This window comes from Convolutriloba macropyga, chromosome 7 (genome assembly GCF_964194025.1).
Source record: "Convolutriloba macropyga chromosome 7, txConMacr16.3, whole genome shotgun sequence".
In the NCBI taxonomy this organism is placed as follows: Eukaryota; Metazoa; Xenacoelomorpha; order Acoela; family Convolutidae; genus Convolutriloba; species Convolutriloba macropyga.
The window spans coordinates 65,486,244-65,499,609 of NC_134474.1; the positions used below are offsets into that span (position 1 = coordinate 65,486,244).

Consider the following 13,366-nt stretch of genomic DNA (forward strand, 5'->3'; position numbering starts at 1 on the left):
GGGGGGGGGGGGGGGGGGGTTGGAGTATAATGGGAAAGCCCCAAGTTCTCAAGTAGATATGGTCCTTGCTTAAAAAAGGAATTTTCTGAAAATGTTTGTACGTATTATGCATGAGCATCTTCTGGGCGGTTGGTATTTTGCAGTTTCTATGATGCATCGCATAAAAGGGCTCCCCGTGTTGATGTTAAGGAGTCGATATAGTAGATAGGTTTCCTGCAGCTATATCGATAAATGATTTTACACCTTTTTTCGGAAATAATTATCAATGCTCACTCAGCTGGTGTTGGGTGAACTTCTCATCGTATTCATCGGGTTCGTATTCAAAAACCTCACATCCATACGTTGCACAGGCATAATTACCGATGTAAGGAGGCGATTGCATGAGAATAATGAGATCCTTGATATGCTGACCTTAAAATTCAGGGACTTGACTGCAATTAGGGCTTTTTGTCCTTGTGTAATTTAGGTGTCGTCCGGACGACAATGTTGTCGATAGCAGCGCCCCAATGTAGAACAATCCTTCACAAATTCAATATTTTCGTTCTTGGCACTACATGATGGTAGTACAAGGTTTATTAACTGACATGTGACATGCTCAAAATTTGAACATAGAGAAAACGGAACGAATTATAGGTAATGGTTAATTGACTCTGCTTGAAGTCACTGAGAACTTTTGGCGACTCAGTTAAATACTGAGTCAGAATTTCGATGTGACTTTTGCAGAGCCACTTAACCATGCTTAAAACACAAAACGCGCACGTTTTAAAATGACGAAAATCAACGGAAGTACACTTCTGGCTAAGTAGCAACTTCTGGCATTTTAACTTCTGGTACTGTAGACTTTCGGCATTTTAAACTGTGCACGTGTTTTAAAATTAATGTCAATTTTAAGAAGAAAAATTAATTAAACGTCAATAGAAGCCAAAGTCAAGAGAAGCATAAAAGTTTTAAATGGTACAGGCAGTATTGAAAATGGCTAACAAATACAATGAGCTTGAGTGAGAAGAACAAGATTGAACCAACAATCAGATCGCACTGACAAATTGTCGAAAATTATTTACAGTTATCAAATACAAACATTAAATTCAATCGTTCAAGAGGTTATAGAATTATGTGAAGGTGTTAAGTTTAAAAAATGACAACAAAATATATCGGTTGATAAGAGTTATTTCGCAAAACCTTCACAAACATACGTTTTCCCTCCCATTGGTAACAACCCACCATACAAAAAAGTGCAGTCCATTGGCATAGAACTTGACTATTCTGTGTTTTGGCGAGCACTTTTAATCTATGTATATCTTGAAACATCAACTTGTTTAAAAGCGTTGCGGTTGAGGATTGCTGTTTTTCGATTTCAAAAAGTTCATGGATGTACGTCTCTAGTCCGTAGTTTGAGGCTGGAAAAACAACTGACATGCAAAGTTGTAGGGCTGAGTTGAAATTGATTTTTTGTAGATTAAGATTTTGATTTATTGAAGCTACTGACTTTATTTATTAGATGGTTAAAATGATGACTGGGTGAAAACGTGCTTGAAAAAATTACACGCAGATAACAGAAGGTGTTTGTAAATTCAACTTCTCCATTCGATATATAGAATTTTTAACCGACAGCTAAACGGCCAGCTTGTCTGAATTTTATGCTTTTTGTCTTGTTTACATTGGTTTTCAAATAGTTTCTGCTACAGTACTTGTTCAGATTATCCGTACTTTGCTGTAGTTGGCACTGACTATGGCTCCCAAGTACTGAGTCATCAGCGTAAAGTATAACATTTAGCCCCATGCATTTCAGCTCAGAAAATGAATGAGCTGTAAATAAACACAATAAAAGAGACGTTTTATTAACAACATCTACGAAAGAAAACTTTATTTGATTTTTGAGTGAGTGGTACACTCTATTCTTGTTGAGAGAGGGGCAGTGCGTCATAGGCATATAAAAAAGACGCACTAAAAACCTTGGGTTTCAAGTTTATAGATTAAATTAAAAACCTAATTCGTTACCTAAACTCTGGCTGACACAGGGTTGACAGGTGTCAGGAAAGAATATAGAAATTTGATTAGACAAAGCTCGGGCTTCGAGCAAAATCAACCAAATTGACATATCTTTGTTCATTTTGCTAGTTTATCAAGATGATAGAACTAATATTAGGTCCCGACCAAAGCGAGGACTAGATTCTTACATTGAACACCAAATCTACCATCAGAGCTAACCACTTTACTAAATCTTAATTTAACTAAACCCATTTTTCTTCAAACTGATCTGATTAAAAATATAACGTATAACTTTGCATTTTAAACCACTTCCACGCTCCATTAGCCAAAGACATAGAGCTTTGCGCCTTGTGAGTGTCACACGTATATAAAAAGATGTATTAAAAACCCTGGGTTTCAAGGTTAACCAATTAGTTTAAAATGACTTATTACATGATTCATGGCTGACACAAGGTTGATAGGTGTCAGAAAAGAAAATAGACCTGTGATTAGACAAAGCTCGGGCTTCGAACGAAATCAACGAAACTGACATATCTCTGTTGACTTGGTTAACTTACCACATTGATAGAACCGATATTGGGCACCGACCAAACCGAGGATTATATTCATTCATTGAACACCAAACTTACTATCAGAGCTAACCATTCTATTAAATCTTAGTTTATTTAAACCAAATTTTCTTCACCATAATCTACTTAACAATTTAAATTCCTACTTTGCATTTTAACCAAGTACCACGCTCAATTAGCCAAAGACATAGAGTATTGCGCACGGGTGGCTACTATAGTGGCCTGTGATATCTATGGATACATAAACATATATCGAAACCCTTACATGTACCAAATTATAAATTACCCTCTATTTTAATATTTAAATCATGCGTTTTATAACTACGGATATGATGACTTTTATTATTCACATATAGTTATATTGCCGCCAGTCTGCTAGATTATTTCATAGTTTGTTCATATTATTTTATATTAAGTAATCATAATCTCAATTAATCTTTTGAATTCAAGTTGTCTCTGCAATCGCTCTTCAATTACTTAAGCTCAACTTAGTCTGGATTCGCCTTGCGATTTCATCGAGTAAATTTAGTAAAACACATAATTCAGGATGCGCCCCGCGATTTCACAATAGATTTAATAGAGTGCATTCGCGATACTAATCCAATCCAATTCAAATAGCTACTCTCAGTGCAGTCAGCAATAAAGAACAATGGCAAATCCCCGCTCGGAATTCAACTCTTTAGGGAGAAAGCAACTCTAGAGCCCCCTCTTCGACTGGTGTATTGGAGAACACAACTCAAACTTGCGATTCTTGTATGGATCTTCTCTTGGCTGACCCTCCAGAGCATGTTTTCCTACCCACTGAACCCGCCTACGAAGATGCGATTGAAAATCCTACAGCACAATCGGAACGAGATCGATGTACTCGTAATGAACAAGCAAAGACGGCGTGGAAAAATAACTGCTTACGCATTGAGGCTAAAGGCGTACTGTGCGGAGACAAACCCTGGAAAATCTGTGATCGGAAAGCATCCTCATTGATGTAATTGAGTCTCGGAACAGAATGCCGACGAGTATTCAATTCAAAGAATTCGACTACCAATTTAGACGAAAATTCGACAAGGAATCTCTGGGATATCTTAAACAAAGCTTTCATTCGAGTTCATAATATAACTTTTGATCGATATCTCTTTCTCACGCGAAAACAGCAGAAGGGGGAAGCAATTGAGAAATTCTACGGTCATCTCGAAGAACTTTTTGAAAACTGTGACCTGGGAGAAAAGGGAGATACCATTACCAGAGACGTTTTCATTGCAAACATGCAAAATGAAGATATTCAAAAAGAGCTTCTAAAAGAAACCGGGGAACCCAATAAAGCCTTGGCAATGGCAATAAATATCGCAATGGGCACTCTCAATCAACTTAAAATGACTGCAACTAAATCCGAACTCAATTCCACAGTCAATCAAATACAACGGATGCGCATCGCAAATGCTACCCCTTTTTCAAATATGACCACCACTGCCCGGATAAAGCCTACAACCTGTCAATTTTGTGGAATGAGTTGGACATCAGAACATCGAAATAAATGTCTTGCACGTGGAAAGAAATGCAATAACTGTGGCATTGAAAATCATTTTTCTAAGGTCTGCCGAAAACCCAAGGATCCTGGCTCATATCCAAAACCTAGACACCGGGTCAACAATGTCGAAAAACATGATCAGACTGATAATGTTAATCAAATTTCGGCTGATTTTAACTCTGATTTGGAATCAAACTACTCCTCGGATGTAGATAATTGCGTTGCATCAGTGTCTTCAGCAGTCTCTACAACTTCTATAGAACCAATTAATCTCCCTGTTGTACTCGGAAATACAGCAACAAATGTTTTGGTGGATTCGGGTAGCGTTTGCACGATAATAAATGAAACGCTGGCAAACTTCATCATTTCCCAAGACTCAAATTCAAAATGGATACGCGAGGCAGTTCCCAGACAATTGAAAAAGTTCTCTAATGAACTCAATCAAATGCTAGGCATTCTACAAAAGTCAATTCAAATTAACAATTGATACGCGACTCCAATCGAAATTCAAGTAGTGGCAGATGGTCATCGTTCGCTACTGGGTAGAGATTTGTTCCCTGCCCTATGACTTTCAATTTAACAATCTAAAAGACCAAAAACAGTTACTCACCTAGAACAAGAATACTGTCCAATCAAAAAACAAATTGCAACCCTTTTTCCTGATTTAACCTCCAGAATTGGTAAGTCAAAATTACATACAGTGCGCTCAAACTTTCATGAACATTATACCCCATCACATCAAAAAGGTTGTCGTGTTCCTATAAATTTGTTACACAAAGTATCTGATGAACTGAAGAAACTCTCAGATCAAGGACATATCGAAAAATTACAGGAATGCTCCGATAAAAATTTTATTTCTCTAATCGTAATCACAGTTAAGAAGGACAAATCAGTTATATTAGCTCTTGATTCAAAAGTTCTGAATAAAGCAATTTATAAAAATAAGTATCAAATGCCGAACATAGACAGTCTTATCGATTCTATTTCACAACACATCAACGATTCCAATCAAGGTGATAACGTATATTTTTCAACAATTGATTTAAAATACGCGTATAGCCAACTAAAATTGCATCCGGACACCTCTCGCCATTGTAATTTTAATATTATTTGTGGCGAATTGACTGGTACGTATCATTTTAAAACGGGGTTTTATGGTCTTACCGATATGCCGGCAGAGTTTCGAAAGGCCTTGGATTACACATTGGTTGGTTTGACTAATACATATTGTTTTCTTGACGACATAATGGTAGTTAACAAAGGTAGTAAGGAATCACACATCAAATACGCCTACAAATGTTTACAAGAACTTGACGCCGATAATCTCAGAATAAACTTAAGTAAATGTCATTTTGCAAAACACCAGATAAACTGACTTGGTTTCACATTTTCCAAAAATGGTGTTAAACCTATAGAATCGAAAACAGCAGCAATAGCAGAAAACAAGGCTCCAAAAACATTGAAACAAATACGATCATTCTTAGGTAGTGTTCATCATTTAAGCAAATTCATTCCCAATCTGGCAAAAATTTGCCACCCCCTTCGGCCTTTATTAAAGAAAAACGAAAAATTTCTCTGGACTGAAAACCACCAAACACATTTTGAACATATTAAAACTACAATTGCAAATGCTACGGAAAACACTCATTTTAATCTGACCTTGGAAACGCGAGTCAAATGTGATGCATCTCGTCAAGGTCTAGGCGCTGCACTTGAGCAATTGGATTGTGAGGGTTGGAAAACGGTGGCTTCTGCATCTCGTTTCCTTAATAACAATGAGAAACGTTACAGTATTAACGAACTAGATTTGCTCGGCGTGGTTTGGGCCGTCAAATATTTTAAATTTGATCTTTTTGAAAAAAATTTTACAGTCTTGACAGATCATAGAGCACTTCTTTCAGTTTCAAAATCTCATCGCTCAAATAAACCCTATAATAGTCGATTAACACCGTTGATTGATCGTTTGTTACCCTTTGACTTTGAGAACATATCCCTCGCACTAGAATGGGATTAATTAATTATATTTCGCGCCAACCAAATCAGAAAGCAAAAAGCAATACTCAGTATGATGAACAGTTCATGGTAGCTACAATTTCCCGCAATCGCGACGCAATTACAACTTTATTTAGTCACTCAAATGAAATTCCATTCCAAAAGCAGCACCATACCGGCAAATGTCAATTACAACTAAACAAGACGCGCGTCCACTCTTGCAAAAATTAGCGCACATACTCCAAATGCCTCAAATAACTCACTCACTACTATAGCAAAAGTAAATAAATTCAATCCAAAATTCAATTGCAGCTCCATTTTTCACGCAAATCTCTTGCTCAAAATTAGTACTGCATCCGCTCCACGAATCCAGTCACAAAATTTAAAGTTAATTTCAGCCACTAATCCTAACAACAACGTAAATCATATCGCAATGTCTTCTAATGAGTCCGCTCAAATCAACCCCCGAACTTCCCCGCAAACTTCCCGAGTCAACTTCAGAACACAACCGACGCCAAATACGAACACTAGTATATCAACAATACACAGGCCTCTTCATCATCAGAACACCGAGACATCGAACTATCCCGGGAGAAGATTTTTGAAAAAAATTTAAATCAACTCTTCACGAAGTCCTTCCTTGCAGTCCTAACCAGCAAGGATGCTGTCTTAAAGGAAATTAGGGATTGTGTGATGCAAGATGACGAGGCTAGATGTAAAGAGGTCAGCCACTACATTCACTCTTTCTGGAATGACCTCCACGTGAAATCCGGATGTCTTTGCGTCGACGAACGCGTCGCGATTCCAAACTCGATCAAAGATGCTGTGCTCGAGTTGATTCATATGACGCATCCAGGTAGCTGGGAGAAGGTCTCCTTATCCCAATATGCATGGTGGCCCTACATGCACAAAGAAATCCTCGCTAAAACTTCTGATTGTGTTCCTTGTACAGAAAATTGTAAGAATCTCAAACCTATTATTCCTAAATCTAAATGGCATCCATATAAACTATGTCAAGAACCTAATGAGGAAATTCAAATTGACTTTGGAGGTCCAATATTTAATGAAAAAGACGAAGAAATCTACTTTCTAACATGTATTGATAATTTTTCAAAGTACCCCACAGTTGAAATTTTCGAAAAGGCTAATGGGACAAATGTAGTTAATTTTCTACGAGAATATGCATATAATCATGTAATTCCACGAACAAAACGTTTATACCAAGCGACCTGCCTAGTAGGTAAACAAGTCACAAAGTATAGGCGATCATAGGGCTATTGGATTAGTGGAGCGAATGATCCAAACAATAAAACGCCGTTTTTCTTGTATGAAAGCTCAAAATAAAGAAATATTTGCTACTTCTATTGCAACTAAGCAGATTATTTCAGACCTCCGTCTAACAAAACAGAAAACTACAAAGATAACACCGTTCGAAGCTCATTTTGGTCGTCCAGCAAATACGCCTTAAAGAATATTAGTACTGTTCCCTCAAGTTTAAATCTCACTAATGAAAAAATTATTAACCACTATTTAGATGCTGACACGGTCCCCGCAGATGATTTCCTCGACGAATCTGGATGTATCAATCCCGATAGAAGTGACTTGGAGATTGAAAAAGTATGTGTCGGGCACAACAAGACGCAGGCCGCCGCTATCAAGATTCCGGTAACAAGGAATTGCGATTCATACTGCACTCCAAAATTTCAAATCCAATCCCCAGGACTGAGGCATCGTTAAACATCAAACTTGCCAGAAAACCGCCGAACAAGAGGAGAGCAAAAGGACAACTCGCTTGCCTGTATGAAGTACTTAAACCCGGAACCTATGTAACCAAATCCTCCCAAACGACAACAATCATTAACGAGCCAGGACGAGCACCCGTAAAAGTTAGGGACAGTGGTCTGGCAAAATTTGGCACTAAAGCGGAGCGAGCAACTAATCTGTGGACTTACGCGCAACATAGACCAGCACCATATGAGCAAACGACGGAAACGAAGACAGCCAAGCATAGCAATGACTTGAAAAAAAGAAGAGGGGAGAAATTAAAATCCACCACCGTCAGCGAGACACCACATCAGTAGTCTTGTCCGTGAATTCAAATGTAACCCGTGCTCTAACAGTTCGTAAACCCACAAAGCCGCAACCTAAACATCGACGAACCACAGCCCCTCCGAACGAGACCCGTGAAAGTGCATCTCATGATCAACCATGAACCTCATCAGTACCCGCTGATCAACCTGGAACTTCATCAGTACCCGCTCCGCCAGTACCACAACATCAAGAACAACCCGAATGGTCACTGGTATCCAATACTCAAGCACAGAATGAAGGACGGAAGCGAAAACGACCTCAATTCTACGGCTTTACGGAGGCAGACATTTCACCAACCAGTTCATTGGCTTCCGCCAACTCTTCAAAATCAAAGAAACGAAAAACGAAAAAACAAAGTAAGAAAAGTTCAGCAACCGAAGAATCGGTAGTTGCATTAATCCAAAGAGCTGAACAATCCCGAGTTCCATCCCCACCAAGGCCTGATATACAAATTGGTCAAGTATCACCACCCGATTCTCGAATCCGATATTATGTATACGAACAAGAAAGAGAGATGTCAGTATGGGATGCCTAGAATGAAATTTAATGACAACTGATAAAGCTTCAAAACTGTTAAAAACTATTTCATTTAATTTTGGTCATGTATTCGCTCTGCTAATCCAATTTATTGTGTTTGTGTTTAATTTATTCATTACATTCATTCTTCATTTCCAGATTTGCAATTCTTTAATGTATTCGCTCTGCGAATCCCGTTTTCGTTGTGTTTTAAAATTTAAATTGCTGCACCCGCCTCTCAATTCCAACAATATAGTATTCAATAGTATATTCAAGGTTTGTGCATTTAAATTTCTCAATTTGCATTTGCTCTGCAAATGCATAAAATATTGCCTTTTTGTATTTTTAATTTCACATTCGTGGCGTTTTTCCACTAATGATTATGCCACTTGTAATGTCCATTCTCTTACATAAGTTTAATTTATTTGTGTTGTTCTCTCTAAAAAATTGTAAATACATTAAAAAGTTTTTCCTGTCATGGGGAAAATGTGATACCTATGGATACATAAATATATATCGAAAACCTTAAGTGTACTAAATTATAAGTTACCCTCTATTTTAATAAATTTATCATGCGTTTTAAAACTAAGGTTATGATGACTTTAATTAATCACATATAAATATATTCCCGCTGGTCTACTAAATTATTTCATAGTTTGTTCATACTATTTAATGTTAAGTAACCATAATCTAAATTAATCTCTTGATTTCAAGCTGTCTCTGCAATCGCTCTTCAATTACTTAAGCTCAACTTAGTCTGGATTTGCCTTGCAATTCCATCTAGTAAATTTAGTAAAACACACATAATTCAGGATTCGCCCCGCCATTCCAGAATAGATTTAATACAGTGTATTTGCGATACTAATCCAATTCAAATAGCTATCCTCAGCTATAACATATGATACCTATCGATACATAAATATATATCAAAACCCTTACATGTACTAAATTATAATTTACCCCCTATTTTATTACTTAATACATATATGATGCGTCTATAACTAAGGTTATAATGACTTTTATTATTCACATATAATTATAATACCGCTAGTCTACTAAACTATTTCATAGTTTGTTCATACTATTTTGTGTTAAGTAATCATAATCTTAGTTATAAAACGCATGATATAAATATTAAAATAGAGGGTAATTTATTTAAACCTTAGTTTATTTAAATATTAGTTTATTTAAACCAACTTTTCTTCACCATAATCTACCTAACAATTTAATTTTTTACTTTGCATTTTAACCAAGTACCACGCTCAATTAGCCAAAGACATAGAGTATTCCTTACGGGCGGCTACTATAACGGCCACAGAGATTAACATAGATAGAAAACCACCACCCTATAATATTGAGCGTTTTACTGATTTCTAAAAGAAAATTGTTTTTTTTTTGTTTGAAAATCAACTTTCGACACGAGTCTGACGTTTTAACATCACGAACCGAAAGAGGAATTTTGAACTGGTGTCGGGATCCGTCACTGCCATCTTCGAGATTTCAAGTAAGTACTCACTAGAATTTCGAATATCGTATATCGGTTCGTACATGTTTTTTCGATAATAAAATAGCGTTCAAAATTAAGCGAATTAGAATTCGACATAAGTTGACTTAAAATACACCATTGAACCTCCAGTTTTTTTGAATTTTTTCAAGAAAAAAATACAGTATCACTAAGATTCAAAAACAGCTGAGTTAGAATGTCAAAAAAAGTAGTTCGGGTTTCGAACAAAATTATTGAAATAATTTAAAAAACAGCAGATTTTTAAAAAAAACTGATGGCTCTTTACTCCTCTAAAACGCCGTTACTGGAGCCTTTTACGGGTTCGAATGATTTTAAAAGTTATGTTACACACTTTGAGTTCTTGCTTGTCACAACTTCAGAAGTGGCAAAGAAAGGAAACAGTAAACGGCGCTGAGACCGAAATTAATGAACGGCCGCATTATTTTGCGTTAAAGCTACAAAAGTCGGCTAATGATTTCTCTCGTTCATTTTTGGAGGACACTAGGAAGAGCTATGATGAGAAAGTAAAAACTTTCAGACAGCATTATAATGAGAAACCTGTAGTTTTCCGGGGGATGCTAGCTAGGAGAGTCCAGCAGCTGTGTGAAAAATTAACAGATTTTCTCGGTGATTTGCAAACTTTAGCATTGAAAGCATTCCCTCAGGAGTCTAATGAGATGAGAGAACATCTCATTTTGGGGGATTCGTCGAAGGCATAGAAAATAGTCAGGTGCGACTCGACCTGAGAAAGAACTTGGGTGACGCGGATATGACTTTAGAAAAAGCTTTAGAAATGCGCTACATATTGAAGCAGTCACGAGAATTGAGGAGGTGGATAATGAGCCGCGGGTTTCTGCCATCCAATAGCATGAAAACACTCAACTAGCTAATTTGATTTACAATTCAGTCCGAACACTGCAGACAAACCAATCTAACAGGCAAGCTATTCAAAAGTTTTCATTGCAAGAAGCGAGGCCAAAAAAGTTTTTGCGCGGAAGTGAGCGTAGTTCAAGAGAAACCGGAGAAAAAATAAACTGTAATAGATATAACAGAAGCAGGGCTGATAATAGACGAACCAATTACGACAGTAGAGCGCAATCGCCAACACCAGGGGGCGAGAACAGAAGCCGAGATCGGTCGCACGAGAGTCGTGTCGAGCAGTCAAAGACAGCGGTGAGTTTTGAAAGAGAAAAATGTTGCAGTCAGCGAAATCATGCATCTAAGGAATGCAAAAATTTTTTTGAATGTGCGAGTTCAAATCATTTAAAACGAAATTGCCCGTTTTTAAACAAGAAACAGCTAAAGATTGCAGGGCTTCATTTTCAGCTAGCTACGTAAAAACTTTGCGTGGTGGAAACAGCCAAGTGGAGGCCTTTTTTGCCAAAATAAGGATAAAAGACAAACTGATAATGGCCCTAGGTGATAGTGGAAGTAGTGTTAATCTTTTAGGCAACACACTCTACCAGCAACTGGGAGTACCGAGCCAGATCAGAGTGTGCAATATAATGTAATAGCTGCCAACAATGGAAAAATGAATGTAAAAGGGTCAGCAGCTAATTAGATCCAACTTCAAAAATTATCATCTGAGATAACAGTCGAGTTTATAGTGACCAAAATTGAGATAACGCCTTGTTTATTGGGCGTGGAATTCTTATATAATTTTGTCTGTATTTTACACCTCAGAAAAGACGAACTCTTTTGCGAGACAATTGGGAAAACATTACAATTGACCCATCACAACGGAGTAATCAGAATCTATTTTTAATTGCTGCTGAGAATCACGAATTACCTCGTCGATGCGAAAGTTTCAGTGAAGGCAAAATTATTGACAAAGGTAACAAAACACAGCAAACGGAAATTATAGTCGAACCCATGAAAGAGTTTGAAGGCAAATCCTAGTTTTTAATGGCGAGATCACTGAATGGCTAATGATGTCGTATGAGTTCGAGTTCTGAATCCTACATTAGAACCAAAAAAAATTACAAAAATTCGAGAATCGCCTGTGCGCAAAAACATTGAAAAAATTTCAAGAATACAACAAAAGATCCCTGACAAAAATTCAAAACATAGAGATGAATTTAATTTTGAGAAGCATGTGAACTCAAGATCAATGAGCTTGTCTTGCGAAGAAATGACAAAAGTGAGGTCACTTTGCACAAAATATGAAGTAATTTTTTCGCGAAACTCAAATGATATGCGATTTTGCGACCGAATTGATCATAAAATGAAATTAAAATAGGATGCTGTGACATTCAGACGTACATACGGCAGCATGAGTTTTGAGAAAAGAAAAGCCCTGAAACCAAATTGCCGAAGAATTGGACTTAGTCGAACCAACACATTCCGGCTGGGCAGCACCATCATTAGTTGTACCAAAAAAGGATGGAACCTATCGCTTGGTTGAAGACATTCGTGGTCTGAACAAACAAATAGAAAAAACATGCTGGCCTTTACCACGAAGTAATGAGGTTATTCACTGGAGGGTAACTTGTACTCCTCGAACATAGATCTCCTGTCGGGATACTTTCAGATGCGGATCGAGGAAAAGAGTCAGAATTTAACAGCTTTCATAAGGCCTGTATAAGTAGAAAAGAGTCCCTATGGGAATAGCGTCCGCACCGGGTGCTTTTCAAAGCATAAAGGAGTTGATTTTTGCTGGCCTCTCTTATGAAATGGCTCTAGCTAGATGACGTTATTGTTTCCGGAAGAAATTTCGACGAAGATCTGAGACAAAAGGAACTGGTTTTCCAACGTTCAGCGGAGAATGGATTGAAGATTAAGGGATCAAAATGCAATTTTTCCAAAAACGTCTCAGCTTCTTGAGGCACATTATATCCGAGAGTGGTGTCAATGTCGACCTAGAGAAAGAAAGAGCGAATGAAAGAATGAAAGAACCCTCATCCTTGAAGGACGTCAGGGCCTTTCTTGGCCTTGTGGGCTTTTATCGGAAATTTATTCCGGGTTTCAGAAAAACAGCAGAACCTCTTTGCAATTTGCTGAATAAGTCAAATAAAGTTGAATGGAGTACAGAGTGCAAGAATACAGTAACCGAGTTAAAAAAAGCTTTTGGACGCCTCATTTTAGGATATCCAAACGATAGGGATCCGTATACATTAACTACGGATGCTTCGTTAACAGGAATTGGAGCAATTTTTTCACAAAAAGCAAGGAACTGAGGATAGA

The 13,366-nt window shown here is 37.4% G+C and overlaps 2 protein-coding genes across 4 annotated transcripts in view; one reads left to right on the top strand and one right to left on the bottom strand.

The window, feature by feature from the left end:
* Positions 1-636, bottom strand: part of LOC142343251 (uncharacterized) — a 41,040-nt gene extending 40,404 nt beyond the window's left edge. For 2 of the 3 annotated variants that reach the window (XM_075395031.1, XM_075395029.1), the window contains exon 1: positions 274-636. The gene's annotated coding sequence lies outside the window, so the exon portion shown is untranslated. The remainder of the gene's footprint in view (positions 1-273) is intronic. The other variant, XM_075395030.1, reaches the window with a different exon arrangement.
* Positions 1-13,366, top strand: part of LOC142342459 (small ribosomal subunit protein bS21m-like) — a 215,764-nt gene that overhangs the window by 152,718 nt on the left and 49,680 nt on the right. The gene's annotated exons all lie outside the window — the stretch shown is intronic.